This window comes from Parasteatoda tepidariorum, chromosome 1, assembly GCF_982258835.1.
Source record: "Parasteatoda tepidariorum strain Cologne lab strain chromosome 1, Ptep-v5.0, whole genome shotgun sequence".
NCBI classification, from domain to species: domain Eukaryota; kingdom Metazoa; phylum Arthropoda; class Arachnida; order Araneae; family Theridiidae; genus Parasteatoda; species Parasteatoda tepidariorum.
The window spans coordinates 91068829-91095178 of record NC_141755.1 but is presented as its reverse complement, the minus strand read 5'-3'; the positions used below and the strand labels follow the sequence as shown (position 1 = coordinate 91095178).

General features: G+C 31.4%; 1 protein-coding gene across 9 annotated transcripts in view; it reads right to left on the bottom strand.

The window, feature by feature from the left end:
• The window catches only part of LOC107448148 (G protein-coupled receptor dmsr-1), a 430440-nt gene that overhangs the window by 72739 nt on the left and 331351 nt on the right, over window positions 1-26350 (bottom strand). For 3 of the 9 annotated variants that reach the window (XM_071179469.2, XM_071179467.2, XM_087168855.1), the window contains exon 5: window positions 10090-10142. The exons of 1 other annotated variant lie outside the window; for it this stretch is intronic. The gene's annotated coding sequence lies outside the window, so the exon portion shown is untranslated. Of the gene's footprint in view, window positions 1-10089; window positions 10143-10247; window positions 10421-17818; window positions 17847-26350 lie in introns of those variants that run through there. 5 more of the 9 variants (XM_087168852.1, XM_087168851.1, XM_071179471.2 and 2 more) reach the window with 3 other exon arrangements.

Below are 26350 nucleotides of genomic sequence, written 5' to 3'. Positions count from 1 at the left end.
TGTTGAGTCGCAAAAGTCCTCCATGTTCCCATAACAGATCAAAACCTCTGGGGGTACTGGATTGGAGATCGACCGTTCTCTGATTCAGGTCTAAAAATTACGATATGTGGATGAATGAATGGATGTATGAATGGGTTTGCTCTATAAACGGGTGTGACGTATGGTGTGGCAGAAGTCGAATTCTTGGTCATAGATGTCGCCACTGGAAAACAAGAACAATCGCACCCCCTCTGCCTTAACTGACATAAATCAACAACAAGTAAACTTAGGTAATCTTATGAAAGCATATATGGGAGCTAGCTGGTGATTGAAAGTTGAACGAAGGTGAAGCACTTAAATTGAAAAAAAAATTCTTTACATTTATTATGGAATAGTAGTAGTTGAGTACTTCATTTGCGCAGTAGTAGAGATGCACAATGGGTTATTGAGGACAATAAAGGGAAAATTTCCTGTAGCGATAACCCGACGGCTTGAGAGCACTTTTCGGTAGTACAGTTTAACAAGTATCAATACCGCACAACCTCGATTCCTTCTCAGGCTGTTCAAAATAGTCACTTACTAGCTCACTGACCGCAGCTAGCGATGCTTACCTTCTGTGATCTACTAGGAATATTATCTTACGATATTGTGGGAAGAATATTGAATAAGAAAATTTTTCAAACAAGAAACGTTATTTCGGTAATTTTTTTCACAAATTATGAACAAAACTTAATGGATAAAACGTACTAATGTCTAAATATTTTTATAAAAAAAGTGATAAATTATATTCTAGTAAAAAGTTGCTGTTAAAAGCACATGAATAGTATTCTCTCTTACTAAGGTGACATGAAGAAATAAATACATATTTCATCCAGTTGTGTGGCGCCGCTAAATTTTCTTACCCCTCCCTCACATACATTGTTTTTAGCTAGGAACAGCCCTGTCACAAATTCTCTTGTCACGATTGTTGATAATGTCACTTTGAGTAAAGACTGGCAGGAGATGGACTGACATTTAACCAATGGTTCACAAGTAGAAAACTTGTAAGGGCTTTAAGTAAAACTTAAATTGTTGCTGTATTTAATGTAATGTTCTTTTTTGACAGAGGTGTTCTAAGGGGGTGGAGGAAAAACGGCTCTAGATAACCAATCAAAATAACTCTAGATAACCTGATATAAATACATATGACGTTTTGTCATTCAATGACGCATTCAATGACGTTTTGTCCTTCATAGTCTTTGCACCAAAATGAAGTCCATTTTTGACATTCTTTTTATGGAATTAAAGCTGTAACAGATAAATATTTAACTTCGATTGCTTCAAAAATTTTGAAGATTACAATCAATCTTGGCATGCTTCGATCGCTCAAAAATAAACGCCCACTCTCTGTGAAATAGATCCCCGCTAGATGTGAATGTGGAAAACAAAAATGATTTCAAGCGTAAAATATTAAGTTGTCAACGAAAAATGAGAAAGAAAGCTTTAAAACGAAACTGAAAAATAAGCCGAGAGTGAAACAGAAAATGAAAAATAAATATAGAAAATTTAAAAAAAAAACCGCAGTGACTTAGGTAAATTATAGCAAAATGCATTTCCAAAAGCTATGGAGAGGTTGCGAGTAACTCTTGTCGGTAACAAGGGAATCGGCATTCATGTGAATTCCAGAACATCGAGATCGGTTGATTTGACAGGGGTGGAAAGAATTCTGACATTATTGAAATCGAATTTATGCCCAAGACTCCAACAATGCGCGGCATAGACGATTTATCGAATTCTTGTTAACGGACATATCTATCGTGTTCCTTTAATCTAAATTTTAATGCAAATTTCAAGCCTCGTCTGGTTCGTTTCATGAAGCCAAGTGGCATTGGCAAGGTAATATGGTAAATGCCCCAGAGATTTTCATTACACTGAAAAGATCTTTAAGTGGTTGAAATTTAATTTTGCTTACATGCCTGAAAAGGACTTTAAAACCAAAGAGGAATAGGATATTAGGATTTTTGTGGCACATGGGGGAGAAAACGGTATAGTAAAAATTGGAAGAAGAGGGTGTTTGTTTTTTAGGTAATTTGGTGAAAGCAAAATATTCTATGAAGAATAAAACATGATTTTTACAACAGATTTTAGCGATGCATTTTTAAGTCATAAAAACAGAATTTTGAAGTCGGTATTTGAAACGCTCAACTTTGACTAGACTCCAGACTTTTCTGACAGCTTTACTCCGTCTCCAGCTTCAACTTATACTCGTTTAAATTTTTACCTTCCAAGAATATTAATATCAGTAACTAAATAAATATTACTTGCAATTTAAATGAGCATAGAGTGCAATTAAAAATATTTTATTTAAATTTACTTTTCATTACATAATATAACAGTTGAAGAAATAAATTTTAGGAAATATATTTTTATAAAATAATGAAATAGATAAAAATCTATTATAAGAGACAAGGGAACTACTGGATCAAGTATTTGGAGAGATTTACCTATGACAGAATTAACCCGTATTTGCGTTACATGGAGAGGAAAACCACAAAACTTCCCCCGGTTAGCCTGATGACAAGGGAACTCTAACCCATGATTCGTCTATTACTGACTCGTATCGACCAGCCATTGCTGGGATTCGAACCCGATTTACCTCCATGGAAGACGAACTCTCTATTCATATTTCGCAACAGTTGCGTACATAGACTAAGGTGCACCCTCTACAAGATTCATAAATGCGCGCTATCTTATTATAATATGAGACAAGAATACTGCGAAGAGACATTCGGAAGCATATCGTTCGTTTTTCGGGTATTTATTGTTCATTATTAATTTATATATTTTAATTCATGTATTTTAATTTATATATTTTAATTTATATATTTTAATTTATATATTTTAATTTATATATTTTAATTTATATATTTTAATTTATATATTTTAATTTATGTATTTCAGTTTGTGTACTTTAATCTATATATTTTAATTTAAATTATTAAAATTTTTTCTTATCAAGGAATTATTAATTGCGATGGAGCGGCGAAATTTAGAAAAAAAGTACTAAATTGGAACATTGTATGCACTTACCGGCTTACCACATTCAAATGTAATTTATCTTAATACGAGAAACATCTCGCTATCTTACAGTATATTGAAAATTTAGCTTAAGGTTAATTTTATTTGTAAAGTGATATGATATAAAAATATCTTATAAAAGACAAATAACTATTTTTATTGTAATTCATATTAGGGGAGATCAACCGTTTTGACTGAAGGGCTGCGTGCATAAGTATTTTGACACGTTGACGGCAATTATGATAGTTTTAATGTAAACATCAGTGTTTCAGTCACAATTCTTTTTATCACTCAACTTAATTTTTGCATAAAATTAAATTCTTTTACAAATTAAAATTTAATTTAAAACTGAAGAATACCAAGCTGATACTTTTCAAAATAAAAGTATATTTTCCTTTTATCAAAAAATAGATTTATCAAAAAATATTGCGAAAAATTATAGTTTTTTTTTTCACATCACGTAACAACAGTGTATTCTAAAATAAATTAACTATAATGTTTTTGAACGAAAATAAAAAATAAATAGATAAATAATAGATAATAGATAAAAAAATAAATGCAAATTAAATAATTAAGGAAACTGAATGGGGTTCAAAATAATTAAAAATAAAACAGAGTGCATTATAGCTCAAAATAAGATAAAACATTCATTTGGGATCGAGTTCAGTAGTTAAATTATGTTATTTATCTTGACTTTAATAGTTGTAACAGTGTGACAAAACCTAAATTATAAATATTCACGTAACAAAACTAATTTATACAATTACACCGAACAGAATGTTTCCATTGAATAATTAATTACATGAATATTTTAATAATAATTTTATGCATACTTGAATATGAAGTCATTTGGAAATTTTCATTGTCGCGAGGTCGCGTAACATATTTATAATTATAATGCTTTTGTGGATGGTGTGTTTTTAAAACATTATTAATAAATTAGTTTTGGGTCAAGTTGTTGAAAATGGGGACTCATATTAAATCAATATCCCAATACATCACTTCACGTAAAGGTTATTTGTATAATTAATTTTGGTATGTTATTTGAGAGGTTAATATTACGTGGCAGCTAGTATTAAAACCCTTTATTGTTATAATCATTCAGTATTATTTTAAATTCTTTTGTGTTATTTCGTATTGCAATCAAAACATGAAATGTGAAATGTGGAGAATTCACAGTGAATAATTATATAACCAGCATTAAAATCTCGTTTATCGAAACTCTTCATTTATTCACTGATGTTATAAAAAATAATATTTAACAATTATTTTTAATTGCGCAGCATGTGGAACAAAGATATTTTTTAGTTAACAAAAAAATACTTTTTTCTTTCAGTTAAATGACTTTGTAATGTTTTATTTTAACTGCTTTAAATAACTGATCAAGTTTTCAATCCGTTCAAATTGAATGCTGAACTAAAAGTTGATCTGGTATCAGATACAGTCTATATCAGGGGCTTCCAACTTACATGAGGCCGGGGGTCACAGTAAAAACACAAATCAAATGGTGGGCCGCAACTTCATCAAAATTTTATATAGGACTCTTTTATGTTTGAAGGAACATTACATATTACTGTCAGATTTTTACCAAGTTGTACAAAACAAAAGTATTGAATTTCAAATTAAAATAAGAAGTAGATTTTAAAATATATTTAATTGCTTATTAAAAAATTCGGGCTACAATAACTTTAATGTGCACCTATGTATTAAGCAATTAATGTGCAACAGATATCTAATTGTTAAGATGCAAAACTTTAAAAAGGTTGGTATTTAAACTTACATAGTAGGACACAAAATGTTCAATGGGAAAATTGAGGTTTGTCTGCTGCAACCACCAGAGAATAGATATTTACATTTTAAATTTAAAATTTATAAGTGTGTGTGCAAATATTTTCGTCCAAAATGAGTGGTTTCAAAAAGTTAAATCGGAGAATTTCTTCGAGAAAATATCTGATACACACATGTTAAATTATATTCACAAAATACAAAAAAATGAAATAGAAAAGATCAACATACACGATCATTTTTGTATTTGAATAAATATTTTCTTGGATGCAAAACCTGAGAAATAATTTTTTTTGCACCGTTGGTATGATAAATTTCACAGAAACGAAGAAAATAGGTTTTTATTAACGAGAAAAGTATTTTAAACCCATACAGATTTTTTACGAAAATTGTCCGCAAAAAATTTTGCAACTAATATATTTTAGTTTGCGGGTCACAAAAAAGGGTTTCGCGGGCCGGATGCGGCCCCCGGGCTGCCAGTTGGAAACCACTGGTCTATATAATGTAAACGGCCTTAATTAGGTACAATAAGCTGAGAAACGGACTAGTAAATTCTAATAAATAAATAAATGAATAAATAAATATATTTATAAGTAAATAAATAAACAATAAATGAATAAACAATAAATCAATAAACCATAAATAAATAAATATGTTTATAAATAAAGAAATAAACAATAGATAAATTAGCAAATAAATAAACAATAAATAAATAAAAGACAATCAGATTTTATCTATTCAAACAATAACAAATAGTAAATTTTAAAAAGTTTAAAACCAGATAATATTGAGTAATCTATACAAAAATGCTAATTGCATAATTTTATAGCTTCACATTTTTAAGAAAAATATAATATAGAAGTTTTAAAAATTAAGAAGAAATACTTCTCTTAATATAACAACGCGGTGCCTTTATTTAAAGAAATTATTTTTTTTAAAACGTGTACTGCTTTGAAATGGTACTATATCATAAAAATTTCGCAAAAAAAAAAAAAAAAAATCAAAAGAGGAAACGAGAATGTGTCAAGAGGTAGAAAGGAAATGTCATGGAGGAGACTTAGTTAAAACAACTTAGGTATTTTCCACATTTCTGATTACAGAAAATAAGTGCGATTAAATAACGGTGATGTGTAATCAGATTCATCACAATAACTCACATACCTGTTACCGAAAAACGCTACTATGCATATTACCTTGATAATCTTCTTGATTGACTGGGATATTCCTCGAAATTACAAATTTTTCGCAATTTATGTAGGCAAATGGTGAGAAAACGATTTCCGAATCGTTCTAGTTGAAACGTTTCTCTTTTTCTGTAAACCAATTTGTTGATCGCTTGACTGCATTTATTAAATTGTTTAGGTATTAAAAAATAACATGTTAATTTACTTAATTATAATAATATTTTAAGCCATTTTTGATAATATCCATTATCAATTATTAATGATTAAAGTTATTAATGATTGATTCTATTTACTAATGTGTTAATTGTTGCTACTTGACTTTTTAGATAACGAAAAATGAATGAATAATATGATGATAGTTTAAGCTTATAGAAACATTGCTGTGGTTTCAGAAAAGATCTCGTTTTCATTTTAACAAATTCCTAGTAGGTGATGTGCAGATTACCGAGGCAGTTAGCAAATTACTTAGGCCAGGGGTTGCCAAACTTTTTTGATCATCGACCTTTACATAATTTTTCGAAATCTCCATCGACCCCCATAAAAGTAATTTCTTGTTAATTAAAATAAAACTCTATTAGATACTGTGTTTGTACATTTATTTTATGATTTTGAACATTTATTAAAGTAATAGTACATAGTGTAACAATAGTTTTATGAAAAATATATTAATGTTGAAATATAAATACCTTAATATTTACGAAATAATAAGTAATTATAAGTAAGTAGAAATAATAAGTAAAGTAACTACGGATTTATTGCTTCTTAATCAATGACATGGGTGTGCCTGCTGTTTTTTTCCTGCAAGGTTCGTTATATTGGGTTCAAAATTGGTCAATTTTAATCTCAAATCCCCTCGAAACTCCACATTTAATTTATTTCTGTTCTTAGTTAAGAGTGAATTTACGTGACTGAAACCGGCTTCAACCATATACGAACTTGGAAATGCTATCATAAATGGCTGAGCTATTTCGTAAAGTATTACATATTTTTGCATTATATTTATATTTGTCCGAAATTTGCTTATAGTCAAATTTTTAAAAAGCGTCTTTGCTTCAAATTCCCATCATAATTCAGCAAGTTCATCTTGCAGGTTGATGTCCACGTTTTCAATTTGAGCTGAAAATGGCACAATAATCCAATCAGGGATGTCAATGTTTTCCAAATCAACAAAACGCAGTTTAAAATCGTCGCTCAATTTTTGAAGATTACCTGTATATATTTCCAAGTCTTCTTTTATTTCTAATTGTCACATATCTGAAAAATACTGATAATCCTTCGACCAATTGATCCTTCAGGTTCGGATCGACCCGCATTCGACCCCTGGCTCAGATCGACCCCTGCTTATGTTAAATAGATCCCTGGGGGTCTATATAGACCACTTTGGCGACCTCTGACGTAGGCAATTTAAGAAATGGAATTCTCTTTGGAATTTTTTCTCTTTGACGAATCACTCTAGGTAATTCGCACTATAACTGAATTCTACACTTTAGCAGTAGGATTTTTAATTAAAATTTATGTAGGCGTGTGTCATAAAACATCAAGTAATCATCAATACCAAAAAAAACCTCAAGATAATGAATTAAAGGTATCAATCATAATTTTATTTAATTCAACATTACTGTTGGTTTTTTCGTTGTAATGCTTTGCTTTGAAGGTTAAAACAAATAAGTTATTTCTCTTATACGTCTAAAAGATCAAAGGTATCTCATATCAAAGTCTAATTTCCCTATAAAATTGATATAATTTTTTTTCAATTGATAAAAATTGAACGTCCTCCAATTAATGTTTTTAAATTTGTGTTTCATTGAAATTCCTAGTGTTATCAGTTTGCCCAGAATAACTTTGCTTTCCAGTGAGGAACATACAATGGAATGATTCCAGGTTGGTTTTACAATGTGTTTACCAGAGCCGAATCAGAAATTTGTCACAGTCCGTATTATTTTACACCTTTTTATAATATTATTTAGTGGTTTCTTTTTTCTTTTTTAAAAAATTTTTTCTTCCACTTGTGTTTTTCTGTTGAACCACTTATTTCCGTTTTTTCTCCTCAGATTAATTAATAAAGAGCCGTGAAGGGACGAGCCTAGGAGGCAGAACCAAGTACTGGAGGCAATGTCCTTACCACTGGGCTTATTTGAAAAACGAACCATGTTTAATTTTTCGCGATATTCCAAATGTAATTTCCAAGTAGCATCGAAAAGCATATAATTCCAATCGCAATGTATATGTTGTTGTTGTTACTAATGCCACTTGCTACACGGGCAAGCCTGCTTGGTGAAACTGAGCAAATTTAAGACAGAGTGAGCGTTTCTTGTTTTTCAGTGGCGCCATCTATGGCCAAGAATTCGACTTCTGCCACACCATGCGTCGTACCCGTTTATAGGACGGACCCATTCATACATCCATTCAGTCATCTACAGATCGTAATTTTGACCTGAATCAGAGAACGATCGATCTCCAATCCAGTACCCCCAGAGGTCTTGATTTGTTATGGGAACATGGAGGATTTTTGCGACTCGACAGATTTAACGTGCATCAGTCACTTTACTACACGGGGAGTCTTTGGTCGACGAGGTTCGAACCCACGAATTCTCGGACATGGGCTCAGCGCCCTACCGACCAGGCTGTCCCGGCTATGTATATAAATGTAGTGAAATATTTACTAATCAACGGTTTAACAGGATGTACATGTTACATACTTTTAGAACTTAAAGGAAAACCTTCCACATACAAATCTAGACTAAATTCTAAAACTACCCAATAAGCTAACGAAGCCGGTCGAATTGAGAAACAATCTGAAAAAAACTGCAAAGGTTAGAGAAGGCAACGAAGAATCCCCTTCCTCTAATTTTCGAATTTAAATGTGAAATTAAGAATTTAAAAATTAAAATTCGCAACATTAAAATAGTAACTGTGTAACAGTAACAAACTAATACCAATACTATTACTAATATAATACTATTAATATGCTAGTATTTTGTAATGTTAAAAAACTTTGAAAAGCTAATTTATATTCAGGATCTTGAAAAAGCCATCAATATTTTTTGTTTCTAATATTTCTTTTTATTTTTAAAAACTATCTTTTAATTATGTATTTTTTTAAAAAAAACTATTTTTTAAATCTATAATTTAAAAAAAAAGTATTTTTTAAATAATTATTCTTTAAAGAATATATAAATATATAATCTATATAATATATAATCTATTTTATAATTTCAGAAATTTTTTTTTTTTTTTTTTTTTTTAACTGTGCATTTCTTTTTTTTAAAAAACTATCTTTCAGTCTCTATGCTAAAAAATGATTTTTTAAATCGTTATTTTTAGAAATATATTTTTAAATCTATATATTTAAAAAGAAACATTTTTTTAAAATATATATTTTTAAAAAATTAATTTTTAAGTCTCTTACTTTAAAAAGAATATTTTTTAAATATTAGTATTTTTTTCAAATATTTCTAAACCTATATTTTTAAAAATTTATTTTTAAATCAATATTTTACAAAAAAAATATTTTTTAAATCTACAGTTTTTTAAAAAAAAATACTTCGCCGCAAATTTAAATTTTTGAAACATTTTCTTAGAAACTGCACATATAAGAAATCTCTAGTTAATATTTTAGTAACAAAGGAAATAGTTCGACCTCTTTGCTATTTGTAATCTGTATAATGATTAATCAAAGTATAGATTTTTTTAATAATTTTCTTACTTGAATGTGAATTTGTGTAACGAAAAACATTTTAAGCCATTCCTCTATTGTAAGCATGGAAAAATCTATAAATTTTCGCAATGAAAATATATTCATATTGTTTAGCAATATAAAAAATGATACTAAATGAGAAAAAGGGTTAAAGAGGATAAGAAAAAAAACAACATTCAATAAAATGAGTTATGGATAATAAAAAAGCAGCAAAAAAGAATGAAATAAAGAGAAAAAAATGTCGAATAAAATATTGAGAAAGAAATATTGAGGGTAAGCGAAAATCAATCAATAAATAAATAAAACAAAAAAGGGGGTTTAGGTAATAAAAAAAGGGATAAAAATGTGATGACAAAACGGAATAAAACCAATAAACGGATCACTTACTTTAGTTCACTTTTCATCAATATCAATAGTTGAAACGTGTTGATATTTGAGCGCTAAAAATACAACACAAAAATTAATTAAAATTGTTTTTAATTTCATTTTAATATAATTAAAAACCAGTAATATTTTATGAAATATATAAAAGCATATTTACATACCTTTTCTATTTAATCTTCTTTTTTTTTAAATAAATAAATAAATTGTTTCCGCGCGCCTATGAAACGAAAATTGCTTTTACGCACTTTCCGTGATTGAATGGAAAAGTAAGCCAGAACTTCTCTTTCTGAAATAATATCTTCATGTATTCGTTGTGTTTGCCCGGTAGGTGGCGCTGTTTCTGTAGCTGAAAGAAACGTAGTAAACGAAAAGGTGTATTTATTCTTTTTCTTCACTTGTTTTGTGAAAGCTTTGCGCCTTTCCATTATGAGTGCTTTTCATGTCACGTAGAAAGAAAACACACTGTATTGAGAAATATATTGATTAATTTCTTGTATCCTCTTGTTGTCACCTGACAATATTTCACTTTCATCCTCTGTTAAAAAATCGCTCGAATCAGCCGAATTATTTGCATGGAAATTTTTATGCATGTCAAACGCTCGGTTCGCAAAGACTTATCATAAAAATGATTTTCTTTTAACATTCATTTCATTTTAATCATTACGCCTTCAGTTTATTTTGTATTTTATGAAAATGAAATAATATTTAATTAAAATTTCAAAATCCATATTTCAGATTAAAGTATAATTTAAAAGGATATAAAATCTGTAACATATTTGCTTAAATAAAATATTGTAATTTTAAACTTCAAGAAATTGAAATAAATATTTATCTGTAAAATTTCTAAGGAATTGCAATTATAATTTAGGAAACTGTATGGGTTGAAATTGTAGGAAAAAATCTATGGAATCAAAGTTTTCTTACGTGAAAATTCATAAAGCAATGATATCTAGCTCGATGAAAATGCTCCAGATATTTACATTTCTGAAATTATTGTACAGATTACAATAAACAATACAAATATACCACGTTTTGTTCTTACATATGTTGGATGTGTGATCATTTTGTCACACAACAAGTATCTAATCTGCAATCAAAGTTGTTCTATATATTTATTCGCTTCGCTATATCAATGCTCATGCGGGTGACAGTGATCATCACATGGTCACCAAGGTCTCCAGACTTAAAACTTTGAGATTTTTTATTATGGGGATGCGTCAAAGGCACTGTTTATGGGCCACAGATACTGAAGACACGGCGAGAACTGAAGATGGCATTCGGACAACATTAGGAACCATTGACAGTTTAAATCTACACTATGCGTTAAGAAACTTGACTATCGAATAGTTGTCTGCCTTGTAACGAAAGAGTCACATATCCATCGTTTGTTAAATGAGAAAAAAAATTGGCCTATTTTCTTTAATTTCGTGTATTCCTTATATATGATTCTTTATTTGTAAAATAATTTCGAGGATATAAATTTTTAAAATTTCGGTTCAACTGTGCTCCTCTTGTATATTTTATCTATATTTTATAATCAGTTTTTAATGATTTTTCGAAACTTCCACATTTATTTAATAAAATTATGATGCAACTATTCCTAACACATTATGTTGATTTACTTATTATTAATGCAATACGAAGAGCGAAGAATTACGACGTAGTAACATCTTTCGATTAGAATTAAAGTAAGTTAAAGCATAGCAACTTTATTTTACTTCGTTAGAATTGGATGAGGGACTATTTTAAAGTTCACCTCCATTGTCTTGTAATTTGAGCATGACCCAGTAGACAAAGAAATTTCTGAATCAAACAATGGCAAAAAAAACCCACCTTCGTGAAAATCTTTTTTGAGTGAAACTTATCTACATCCATTTCACAAGGTAAGAAAATTTAGAAAAGTCCCTATAGTTAGTCAGGTGCAAAGGGACTGTTCTATCAGCGGGGATATTTTTCATCAACACAATGGTTAGTTCAAAAAGTATAAGTGGCCAGCTTTGATCAAGGTATCGAACCTGGACTGGCTCGTTGGTTTAAAGGTTCTAAGAATTATGTTACTTTTTTAAAATTTTTATAATGCTATGGGAAGTATACTTATCAGCAACTTCATAAGTTTCAAGCATCGATAAGAAAGCTATTTTTCTCCATATGATTTACGCAGCCAGAAATTGCGAAATAAAAGTACAAATTTAGAATTTTGTTTACATAAATGTGGGTGACTATATATTTTTGCATGATCCATGTTACGCAAATGCGGGTTAGTTCTATCAAAAAGACCTCCACGAAGGTAAATTTCTGCCAATACTTGTCCCAGGAGTTCCCTTGTCTTCTAGATTGGGTTCAAAATCACAAGGCTACGGAGTTGGACATTAGTAGTCGTAAGCACAAAATTCGGTAAGCTGTTCAACGAAGATTACAAAATAAAATTAAAAGGTTTGTATGAGGTCATAAAGTGAGCCCAACATTCGAGAGTTATTTTCTCTAGTGTGTTACGCATTCGTTGTATGGGGTGAATTCGTCGACTATGTCAACTTTCAACCATCACAAGGTACCTCAAAATGGACTATTAACATGTAAAATATACTTGTGAATTTGTATTTATATTTTTGTTGGTAGTTAAGCCACGCTACTCTCTTTCCAGAATTTTATCTATGATAAAATTCGATGAACGAATACCACCGGTTGATTTATGTTGTTTAATTATTTTTCGCTCCTTATTGTTTTCTTTATTGGCCGGGAGAATCGTATTTAGTTCACCGGATTTTTGAGAGCCATTATGTAAGCAAAACAACTGTTTATTGTGGACAATTCAACTATGTTGGCTAGCTCATATCACCTCCGGAGATCACCAATAAGAACATGTAATTACCGACTATGTCAACCTTCAACTATCACAAGGCGCCTCAAGATGGAATCAAGTTGACATGTCTTATATACTAGTTAATTGGTATTTAATATTTATAGTGGTAATTATGCTACAGTTCATTGAATAATTTCCCATCGAAATTATTTGCTTTAACAAACACAGATTTTATGAATTTTGTTATTTATATGCACAAAACGGCAAGTGTATGGCCAATCCTTAATAGTAGTAAAATTTTAAAAATACCGTTGACTTCCAACCAAAAAAATGGCATTAAAAACCTAGTTAAATTGAGCAAAAACACTAAATGAATTTCCTTTCATAAATTAATTTTAATACCAAAAATATTTTAACGTATTATAACTAGAAAAAATGGCCCTGTAAAAGGTTAAAAAAATATTTTGATATTGAAATATTTCTTACCAAAGAAAATTTATACTTCTTCTAGATTTCCCTATTAAGTTGTTCAAACAATAATTTTAAACAAATTATTTCTGAGTTGTACGAAATATTTCAAAATATGTCACAGAATTATACGAATACGGAAATTTATTATATTTTGACATTCAAGGACTGCAACTGGCAGTTGTTTTATTCATTATTTCTATAATGTTATTAATAATTACAAAAGAAATGGCATCAATTGAGTTTGCCTAAAACAAAGTTAGTTTTGGATCTTCTATACGTTTGGACACTATAATTCAATTTTTTCTGAAATGTTTGTTTCCTTCTAATTTAATGTGATAGATTTAACTTTGCCAGATACAGAATTTTATACCTTAATAATATTTATATAATTAAGTTATATCTTATAATTAAGTTTTATATCTCTGCATCGATTCATACAATACTCTACGATTCATACCATTAGAATGACTGTATTTTCTATTCTACTAGGAGAACACCCCTTTACTTCAGGAATTGCTTTTTCTCTTCCTTTCGTATTTCAAAAGCCATTTCGCTTTTATATTGAACACCAATCTGTTTCGCTGTAGCTTTAATCCCTTGGGACGCGAGCTTTAAATAAAGGCAGAATATGCGATATTTACTTTGAAATATGTAGCTTAAAGAAAAGCATAATAAGATAAAAATTTTAAAAAATTCAAATAATTTAACTTATTGTTTTTGCAAAAATTAGTAATTATTGGGAAAAATTATAATAAATATATGTTGTTAGCATTAAAATTTATTTGTTCTACATAATTTAAATAAAGGTTTTTATTAAAAGTCCATTCCATTTTGGGTCTGGAGGTTAAAGTTAGCAATGTGCACAGGATGGCTCTAACTCCCAGACAGGCTGGTACCTCTCGATCTGAAGCTGGGTAGGCCTTAAGGCGTCACTAGCGATGAAATCCCAGTTCGTGACGTAGAAAATCCAGTACCTTAACCACTGAGCCATTACAGTTTATCTCTATCAACCTATGAGGATAGAGCGTTCGCTTTCTAATGAGGAGACCCAGGTTCGAATCCCAGCGATGGCAGGTCGATAGGAATTCCGCATCTACAGTGCTGGCGTAAAATATTCTCAGTGGTAGACGGATCATGGGTTAGAGTCCCCCTGCGGTCGGACTAGCCGTGGGTGGTTTTCGTGGTTTTCCTCTTCATGTTACGCAAATGCGGATTAGTTTCATCAAAAAAGTCCTCTACGAAAGAAAATGTCTCCCAATACTTGATCCAGGAGTTCCTTGTCTTCTGGATTGGGTTCAAAATTACAAGGCTACGGAGTTGAACATTAGTAGCTGTGATGCCACAATTGGCATTACATATTAATTTTCTATCCTTTTAAAATATCTTTCATTACATAAACTGATTTTTATTAATAGAATTACATTTAAAATAAATCAAAGACTTAATCTTTTAAAACGAGCATAAAATATTTATTCTTCTCTTATAGATCAATGTAACGGATACTTTTTATTTCATTACTAATGCAGACTTATCAATTCACTGTCGTCTCTAATCGAAAACAAAAATCTATTAATAACTTTTTATTCTAAATTTCTAACCGCTAAATGTTTCGGTTGCATGGTTGTAATAACCCGTATTGATATGATGTGTAAACCCATATTGATATGCTAGTTGCTTTGTTTTGGCTATGATATATTATGATAAATAGCCAATTTTGGATCTCCTACCCATACCTTCAATGTCCGTTGGGAATAATTACATTCACTTTTAATTTCAAAATTTTGGAGACTGGGAGTGCCCTTTCAGGCCCCCCCCCCCCAGTCTCAATTCCTAACCGTCAGAAATGATATTCTGGCTGTATGATCTCTCAATATGAGGGTATTCTGATTTCATCTCTTTGAGGGATTTCTTTTTTTGGATGAAGAAATGGCCATTCACTATATCACCAATTATGCTTAATAAAATCTAAATTTCCCTAAGCAATTTGTATATTCTTCCCTGGAGACTGTAGAAAGTTATTTTCCACTATACGAATATTGGCGGCTACTGACGGAGAACAAACCACCATAGTAGCCATAAACCCAAAATTGAGTCGGCCTTTCAACGACGGTTACATATGTGTACATATAAAAATATGAATCTATGGGTGGTTGTAAAGCTAAGTGCAGATGGCGCTAGGCGTTAATATTCGTCATAAGACTTCCGGGTTACTAATACCAACTAATTTATAAATTACAGAAAACTCTTACGAATGGTAAAATTAGACGTGAATTTAAAGACAAATTACAATAATAAACTTTCTATAATATTAAGCCTGTTCACACATTTTTTCCTGTTATTAAGACTTCCAACCAACGAAAATGCAATAAATTATATTCTTACGTAGATGATCGCTTTGCAAAGGAATACAAACAGAGAAGAAGAATTTACAGAACACTATTAAGTGATAAAATTATACCGACTGTTGTCCAACATATCGGATGCACGGTTTCAGGTGGTTATATGAACTGTGTTAGGTTTTCTTTTTAAAACGAAGCTCTAAAAATATGCAGTAATGCAATAAAGAATTACAAATTTTAGCGTATGGAGTCACAGTCCTTGTAAAATGTATTATAACCAAGGAAAAAGGTAAGAAATTAAAATAAAACCAATAACAAAGAGGTAGAATTCCAGGGTTGTAACAAGCATTTACGTTAAATCGATGCTCCTGATCATTAAACATAAAAAAAAATGTGGACTAGCTTTAAAATTTATAAAATTTCCATACATACGCCGATGTTATTTACATTCTAAATTGTAAATTTAAAAGCTTGGGAACACAGAATTGACAGAATAGCAGGATCTCATCCTTGAAAGATCTATGCATACTTGATTTTTTTTTTCTGAGACTCTGAAGTTTCATGAAAATACCTCTTTTCTCTGCATAAATTATTAAGTAGCATTCAAACTAAAATAAGCCCTAAATTTTTATGTAACTTCTATAGGTTAAGAAGCATCAATACAACAAAATATAGAATAATTTTCGTTTGTTTATTGTGATAGCTCACTTTAAATGTTTCATAGCTGCTCTAATTATAGCTAAAATTGTTTTAGTTTTTAGTTCCCAGTGCCAGAGAAGAAATTTCATTGGTTTTTGCGGGTTATGCGCATTATATTATATAATACAATATAATATCTTAAACTAAACTAAACTCAGTGGCTCGACAGCCCATAGAGGGCCAAGGCCTACTGTGCCCATCTCAGTTTTCTTGACCTTGGGCTCTGGTATGCAGGAGCAGATGTTCCGGTCAGGTGGTCAGCCGAACGCGGAACCCCCAGTGCTTAGTTCCCAAGCGTGCTTGGTACTCATTTATCGACCCACTGAAAGGATGAAAGGCTGAGTCAACCTTGCCCGGCCCCAGGATCGAACCAGGGACCTGTGGCACGACAGCGCAAAGCGCTTCCGCTCAGCCACCGGGCGTAATATAATATCTTATATCATATATATTTATCACAAGTGTTGCTCATTTACTGAACTATAAATTGATAAAAAAAAATGCCGTATTTGATAAATATTGTAGTAATTGATAATTTAGTGCAGTAATTGATAAAAATAATGCTGTAAACTCTCTCGAAAACAGAATTGTTGATGAGGAACAAATATTCCATTTTCGATCATTTTTCTTCTTCTGACGGACATGTTTAAAAAAACTTGAAATTTTATGATTCTATTGGCTGCTGTCAGTGTGCAGGTGGGTGACCACTTGGATCAGTTTACGAAAGGACCAAGGGTGTGTCGTATTGGTCCTCGCCAAACTGTTCTGTTGTAAAGTGCATGATTTCGAGCAGGTCATAGGGCTACTGAAGTCTTCGAATCATCGAAGGGCTTCGGATCATCCTCAGGGATGTTTTCCAGACAGTCGCCAATAACCCATTGTGCAGCTCTAGTGCGACGTAACTAAACTACAACAACAACTACTGTACGGTCCCGTGATAGCTCAATAGTTGAAATTGAAGGTAATGTGGACAGTATAATAATTAACAAATATTTAACAAATGTAATTAATTAGATCACGCATGAACTTGTATTAGAGAGCGACTATACGCTCTTAACAATTCAATCAACAAGAACAAGAGTAAGTAGTTCGAAAGGTTACATTATGATGAAAAATGGCTGGCACAATACAATCTCGCCAAACAGTAATTCAACACCAAACAACTACTATCACGTTTAAATAATTAAATAAAAATTTCTTAACGTGTAAATAAAGCTAAATAAGTTAAGCATTTTTTTCATTGACAAAATATTTAACAACAATTTATAAAATTTATGAAATAAATGTTTAATTAATAAATACAATTAACACAATCTCTTGTGTTATCCTTCATTTTTTAGTACATAATATTTCAATTTAGAAGAAGTCGATTTTAAATGAACGAATAATTTCGAGTAGGCAGAAAATTTAAATAAAATTCACTTACTTCAACTTGCTTTTGATTTCTTTTCCTTCTGAAATGATGAATTGATTTCTGATAATAATGTCAGAATAGCGATCGATAAAATTATTTAATTAACAAATGTGCAATAGAAATAAGCAAAGGTAAAAAATTGTCGATGAAATGAATATTTCGATTGGTTTCCAGCAAAGATGTTGTAACTTACTGATGAGAATGACAACATCAAGATAACATCAGAAGTTTTAATTCGTTTATTGCGAAACTACGTAAATAGCCCGCATGTGTAAATGAATAACTAACTAAATAAAATGAAATAAAAGCTAAGTTCTTAATGGAGGCTTTTTCGTGTTTTCTTTTTGTAACACACTTTTCTATTCACATTCTATGTATAGTAATGTCTATATTATATATCTAATATATTCTATGTCTTTAGTAATGTATGTGAATAAGTAACTAAATAAAATCTTTTGTAACAGTTTTGTAACAGCAAATTTTCTTTTTGTAACAGTCTTTTCTGTTCATATTCTATGACTATGGTAATGAATAGTTCATCAACTGTTTCTTTTACAGAAGAATGGACCATAACGGCTGGGATGGAGGTTCGATTCTCAGAGTGCACTAAATCCGATCGGAATCCATTCTGATGGAAATCCACAGGCAGTTTCAGAGCTGGAAATGTTCACTTGCGTTTGGGTGGTTGGAAAGCATGGTGCGGAGACTGGGTGATTAATAGGATCGTCTCGTCGGTGAGTTTTCAAATCTGGTTAGAACTCGAAATGTGAGATTACGCAAAAGGAGACAACTCCACAGACGTCTTCTCAATTTTCAACCGAAATATAAGAACTAAACAAAGAATTATGTGCTTACTTTTCTAAACACGAAGCATAACCATTATGAGGTAAAGATCCGATCTTCGGGATCATGATGGCAGGGTATATTACAGATGTAATCTTCCAGGCGATGACTTCGTATTCAGGGGGCCGGGGTCTGACTGGTACGATGTTGGTCCCATGTCCGAGAGGTCGAGAGTTTATTCCCCCCCCCCGGCTGAGGAATCTCGTGTACAAAATGGTGGCTAGTACACGCTAAATCTGTCGAGGTCACATAGTCCTCCAAGTTACCATAACAAATCAATTACTCTAGGGGTACTGAATCGGAGATTGATTATGCTCCGGTTCAGGTCAAAATTATGATCTGCGGATGGATAATGTGCGAATGTGTCAAAGTCATCCAAAAGGCAAATTTCTCCCAATACTTGATCCAAGAGTTCCCTTGCCTTCTGGACTGGGCTCAAAATTACAAGACTGCGGAGGTGAACATTAGTAGTCCTAAACCCAAAAATTGGGTCTGCTGTTCAACGACGGTCATGTTCCGCAGTGGACTGATCATTAAGACACGATTCCCAGCAGATCACCGAAGTCAAGCATCACTGGCTGCGGTCAGTGTGCGGGTGGGTGACCACTTGGATTAGTCAGCGTAGGGATCGAGGGTGTGCGGTATTGGTCCTTGCTAAACTGTTCTACCGTAAAGTGCTCGACTTCGCCTGCAGGTAGACGGGCTACCGAAGCGGGGGTGTCATCCCCTCTGCAGAGGATTAAAATTGCGATGGCATGTCTTCAGATCATCCTCAGGGATGTTTCCAAGACCGTCGCCAATAGCCATTGCGCAGCTATAGTGCGACGTAAATGAACTACAACTGGGTCGTCTGTTCAATGACTGTTATAAAATGAAATACCTCTAGGGGATCTGGATCGGAGATTGATCGTGCTCTGGTTTAGGTCAAAATTATGATCTGCTGTTGGATGATGTGCGAATGTGATCTCCTTGTAAAACGGGATGTGACGTATGCATGTTGTCTCCTGATCTGGGTCAGAAATGCTGCCCCAGACCTTCACTAACAGTACACTGTGCCGCTCTAGTACGACGTAGATAAAAGTATCGTATTCATAATTCTAAACGATAAAATTAGGCTTAAAAATCTAAATTCTTACAATGTCAATTTATTACCACCATTATAAATTTATAGTACCTCAACTTATATTAAATTTATAGTATAGGTCCTCAACTCAAATGAATTAGTGAAGTTTGAAATATTTTTACTTTTGTCCTCTTCTTCATTACCTTTATTTCCGGAAATTAGCAACTTAACGAAAGATTCAATTGAGTAATACAAATTTCGTCACCATTGTTCCAAAAAAATAATTAAACATTTGTGGAATAAAAAAGTAAAGAAAGAAGTGATGATTGCACTCATCGGGGAAATGTTTCTTCTCAAACAAATTTTCATATTTTCTTAGTTTTCCATTTTGACATTCGGCAGATCCCGACTTAAAATAATTAAACTGAGATCTGTCTATTGCGAAAACGAAAAATTAAAGTGTTTGCCGAGACTTCTCAAAAATTTTCCGTTTTTGACGAAATTCTTCTTATGCAGTGCACGTGTGAGATAAAATTTACTGTATTAGTAAAACTGTTTTCAACAATTACACATTTCCATAATGTAACGTTAAAATTCGTTGGTACTTTTAATTGCTTTATAATGCTATAACGAAACTGTCACGGTTTTAATTCTATAACAAATATATTATAATTAAAATTTTGATTTAATGATTTGGTTAAAGTTTAATTATTGAGATTAGGATTTAAGTTTTGACCCAATTTTACGGTAAATAAGATTTTTCCACCTGATGGCAAAGCAGTGATTGATCATATAATATGAAAATCAACCACGGTGCTTATAGTGCAGCACTAGTTAATACCTCCTAGAAGAGAGAAGTCCTTAGCACAGTTTACCATAAACAAAAAATTTGATCATTTAGTAGTCCAAACTTAATGATGTCTGTCATATTTTCCACCTCTGCGCAGTTTAGTAGTCCGAACGTAGTGACAAATTTCGTATTTTTTATCCACTGCGCAGTTTATGTTCGTTACGTCGGACTACTTATTGATTCGGGTTGAGGCATTCTATCTTCCAGGTGGTGTTGGTCGAGTGCACTGATCCCCAAAGTGGTCTATATCGATCCCAGGGATCGATGACAACCAGCAAGTTGTCAACCAAAAAATTGGGGGTGCATGAAATGAAAATGGGGGTCAACGATAGTGAGTCTCATATGAGCAGGTCGTGACTTTAATTTTGGCTTTTCTGAATGGAATAATCAACATACACTGATAGTACCTATTTACTTACATTATACTACCTTATATAAAGACATCGATCTCTCTAAATTCTACATAATTTATAAAAGTAGCTATGAAGGAAAAATTTTATTTAAGTTACAGTACAGAACCCGTTATTCGGAAATCAGAAAACCGGAAAACCAAAAAACTGGAACGAAATTCGATAAATTTTCCCGCCATTTTTAAAAATTTTTTTTTTTTCCACATAAGATTTCAAGATTTTTCTTTCTTTTTTGAAAGATGTTTACCTTACCATCATTTTGGAAACAATCATTAGTGTATTACTTCATCGTTTTTTCTTCTTTTTAAGATTATTTCAAAATATATTTTTTTTAGTTGAGTTTGACAATTAAAAAAACGGCTTTTTGTAGCGATTCAGAAAAACCGGAAAAATCAGTTATCTGGAATAGCGATGGTCCCGATCGTTCCGGATAATCGGTTCCCTACTGTATTAGGATTATTTTCTGATATATGAAACTGAATTATTATAAACTTGCCTGGTGCTCCGCCGGCGTACGTTTTTATTTTCCCTGCATGTAAGGTTTTATTTTGTAACAGGAAAGTATTTCTCCGCGGTAAACTAATTAGAATTTAATTAATAAATGTATAAAATGAACACGTGCTTTTTCTTAAGTTTTTCCCACTACACTTCACTACAGTTAGAAATTTAAATCTTTTATAGTGAGTAGCACTATACCAGCTGACAAAATTACATTTGAAGTTGATGAATTTACAAAAATCAATATCAGGTAAATAGGGGGTATAACCAAAACCGAAAAACATGGCAAGGAATCTACGAGACGAAAAAAGTTCAGGAACCATTGGTCTAGTGCTACGTAAATAAAGTACCTACAGTTTGTCTAAAGTAAAATCTCCTCTAGGCATTCATCTGGATCCGTGGCGGTGACTATGGTAACGAGGCATAACTATTTCAAGTAGGGGGTGTTGGGTCACTGTTTAGGACAGGTTTCGGCTCGGCTCGGAGACAGAAAGGATTTTTTATTCTTCGGTCAAATGTGAAGAGAAGCTACCCTCCCTGAAATTCGCTATTCTTGTTTCCATATCAGAAGACAACCTCAGACTTTGTAGCGGTAGGTGTTCTTATCGTAGACAAACTATATCTACCGATCACAGTGGCGACGAAAAATGACGCCAGTGTTAGATGAATCAACACCTAGAGGAAAGAAGACCTCAGCACGGATCAATTTAGTCGTCCGACGTAACGAACATAAACTGCCTGGTGGATATAAAATAAAGATGCATTTCGTTCGGATTACTAAGTTGCGCAGTGGTGGAAAATACCAAAAATATCATTACGTTTGGACTACTCAAGGATCGAATTTCTTGTTTATGGTAACCCGTGCTTAAGCCTTCTCGTTTCTAGGAGGTATTGGTTGAATTCCTCTGCCATTGAGATAACTTTGGGAGATTTTCGTCGCTTTCTTCGTCTTGTAACGCAAATGCGGATACGTTTCAATCGAAAAATCTTGAAAGAATATGAGTTTTTTTAAAAAGAAAATAATTAATTTGGTGAAATGAAGAAAAGGATAATAAGAAGAACGCAATTAGCTATAAATTATGCTTATATTTTATTTCTTCAATACCTAAGAGATGAAATAAATGATAAGTTAATAAAATATCGCACAGGTGTCAACAAAATTAAGCTTGTATTAAATCGTTTCTATTCAATTTATTAATGTTTTAACAATACTAAGGTATAAAAGAAAAGTCTCATTGTGTTCTTGTCCTTCTGTATTCCCGTGTAAATAATACTATCTAATTAAGACACTAAGTCAACAGGAAAAAAAAACATGTCTGAAAACTATTATCTGACACAAGAGACATTAAAAATAAACATTTAAAAGTACATAAATTCAGAAACGACTAGTGAAAACTACTTAAATGCATAATAAATCCTATTTATTCGAAAAACAGTTTGCGAAAGGAACAAAAGAATTGTTTGAGCAAACTATTATATATACATTTTTGAAACTATTTTGTCACTTCAAATACTAACTTTTTAATATAGTAATGTTCCTTTTTTTACGGAAGGGATAATCTTCATAGAAATTTTAATGACAACTTGTGTAGCATGAAGAATGAATGTTAGAAATGAGACGGGAAAAAAAACCATACATTTAGGCAGACGAGTATTGTATAAATAGCAAACATTCGAAATAGTTATATGGTTTTTAAAATTTTACCTTTTAATATAATATAGTATGTCTGAACCTTTTTCCAGAAAAAAGAAGCGGAGGATGTTTTAAAGAAGTGAATTGTGAGTTGTGTAAAATTAAAAGCTGATTTCAACATTTTTATCATTATTATTATCATAGAGAAGAATATAAAGAATTTCCACTTTAATTTTCGAGCAAAAATTTTTTTTGTTTTATTGCACGGTAAAATATCGCACTCGCCCAAACGATTTTCACTCTAAAAAAAATCTATCTACTGGTTAAATTGATGAGATTATCGTTTCCGTTTATTATTTTCAATTTAATTTATGAAGTATTCTGTAATCGTTTGGTTATTTGCTTCACTTCAGTTCTTCAAATTGCTTAGAAGTTAATTTTGAAGTAGGTTGTGTGTTAATGAAAACTGAAATACATTTTGTAAAGCAAATTACCATTTTTGTAAAAATTGTTTTAATTTCACATAATTTTTCTTGTTTTCAAATTTATTTCAATACTGAATAAAATAAGTATTAGTTTGGATAACGTGCACTGTTAATACTTTTAAACCAACAGAAAAATAAATACGGTAAAGTGTTTACAATATAAAAATTTATTTTCTGTTCATAGCAGAATTTATCATATGGCAGAATGAAATAAACAGGGGTAAATAAAAATATTACCGAAGCAGTTTTTACGAATATTGGAGCTAACATTTATTTAAAAGAAATGGAATTCATTAGAAATTTCTTTGTTTCTACACAAATGAACATTCTAAAAAAAATTCAAATTCTCTTCCAATTCCCCCCCCCCCGGATATAAACCGATCATTCGAGTATCAGAAGGTGTCGACCACTCTTTCAGGGACACCATATTATGTGGGTCAATGTTGCTCCCCCAATAGTAAGTGCGACAGATAGTACAGAGGGGAGAAAAAAACACCCATGCCTTGTCCGGGATTTGAACACGGGACCTTTCTGATATGAGGTCAGCTCTCTGATCACCATACCTGCCAGCCGACCAAAATACTAATATAAATTCACTCGATGCAATCCTGATTCAATAATTTTCATTATAATGAAGCATAAAAACTCAACTTGAATATTATAAATCACAAAAAAAAATATTATTCTTTCACACTACAATTTTATCAGAAATAAAAAAAAAATCTGACAGAGACACTAAATTATAAACTGAGGAGTGTTGTCAAATATTCAAATTTGTTCTATGAAATGACCGCTTCCTTTAAGTGCTACTAGAGGGCGCAGAGTCCCGTTGCGCAAAAAGAAACATGAACGTCTTGATGACGTCAGAGGGAATTGCCCTTAAGCATTACCTTTCATGATTATTACATTAAAAGTGAGAATGATAATGGTTAAAAATATGGACCTATGTAGGAAGGTTTCCTAAGGTACTACTTTTCACGCATAAATTTTGATCAGTAACAAATTAACGAAAGTTGCGTTTGAAATATTTTAATAATAAAAATACAGTTATTCGGCAACTTGTAATATTATTTAGGAAATCGTATTTGTGCCGTAAGTACTGATAATTAATTTTTCTCCCAACGCCAGCGAGTGGTATGATTTGAGGGTCTGATTTGTTCCATTTGCTCTCTAAATTGTACTTACCTCAAAAATATTGAGCATTAATGGCGAATTGAATGAGAAGACCCATGTGAACCCAAACTAATTAAATTACGTGTTATAATTTTACTAACAGTATTAAAAACCTATTAAATGTTAATGGAAAATGACGTTACGTGTTATAAAGTTCAAGCTTGACTTTTATGTGAGCTCTTGTTAAGACTACATCTTTGTTAGATCAATCACAAATTTTTTTCTTCTTATTTTTTTAGAAACGGAAAAATTGGTTCAAATAAGCCTCACTTACAATATGAGAAGTTTAGTATTTGATGAAAGATAGTTTTAGAAATTCTCACCTTTAAGTTTTGCTAAAACTTTGTAACAGTTTGGGCATTGTGCAGTTAAAATGGCTTGAAAGTTGACCTGTTCAATAGTTGAAGTTATAATTGAAAATAGAAGTTGAATAGTCCTAAACGTACCGGTATGACTTAGGACTGCATAAAGATGTATGGTTAAGGCAACTACGTAACGTTTTAAACGAAACGACAGGCCTTAAAATAGCTAGCTGGCAAAGAAAAGAGTAGAACAGAACAGAATAAGTTAATCAAAAATTATGTAATGTATTTAATAGTTTGTATAACTTCAGTTCTGTATCCTTACTCGGTATAATCAAAAATTACACTGGAAAATTGTAAAACAGAGAGACCATGAAAAATGGCGGCAACTTTTTATTCCAAAGATTTGGCCGCACTTTTCAACGAAATATATATAACACTCCAATGTAGAAAAAAGCTTGACTACTAGCTAGAATATGAATTTATCGTTTTCCATGTTATTTTTAATTGAATTTGTGAAATTCTTTTGAATAGTTTGGTTATTTGTTTTACTTTAATTCCAGAAAAAGTCTGTATGTTTTTTAAGGATCTTAAGTGTCAAGTAAATACCTTTTATATAAATTCCTAAATTAAATTACGATTTGATTTATGTAGTTTTATTTCTTTCTACTTTTCTTGTTCTGAAATTCATGTTAATGTTCAATGAAACACATATTCACATGATTGACACCAGCTATTAATCCTTTCAAACTAATGGAAGAATAAATATGGCCACATTTTATTGCTTATAATCAGTACAAAAATGTTTTACTACAAATTAAAATGTAGATTTTTCTTTTTTTCTCTTAAAATTGGTAAATTTATCAGATAATAAAATGAAGAAAAAAAATAGGTGTAAATAAAAATGTTATAGAAACATTATTTATAAATAAAAGGACTGAAATCAAAGATAAAAAATTTGGAATTACCTGAAAAATGTTATGTTTCTGTGGATGCACAGTATGAAAAGAAAAATCGAACATTAACATAAAATCCCGCAATCTTATATTTAATCAGTAATTTTTATTGAAATAAAGCAGCAAACAAGAAGAAAAACTCAACTTACAAATTCAATTTAGAAAAAAAAAATTGTTTTAGGACTATAACTATTAGTTGCAATCTTGAATGGAAAATAATCAAAAATAAAAAATGATATGAAGGCATACTAATTTATAAATTGCAGAGTGTTAACTCTTTAAACTCATTAATTTCCTTTCAGTGTTGATAGATGGCACTGTTGCAAGTTGA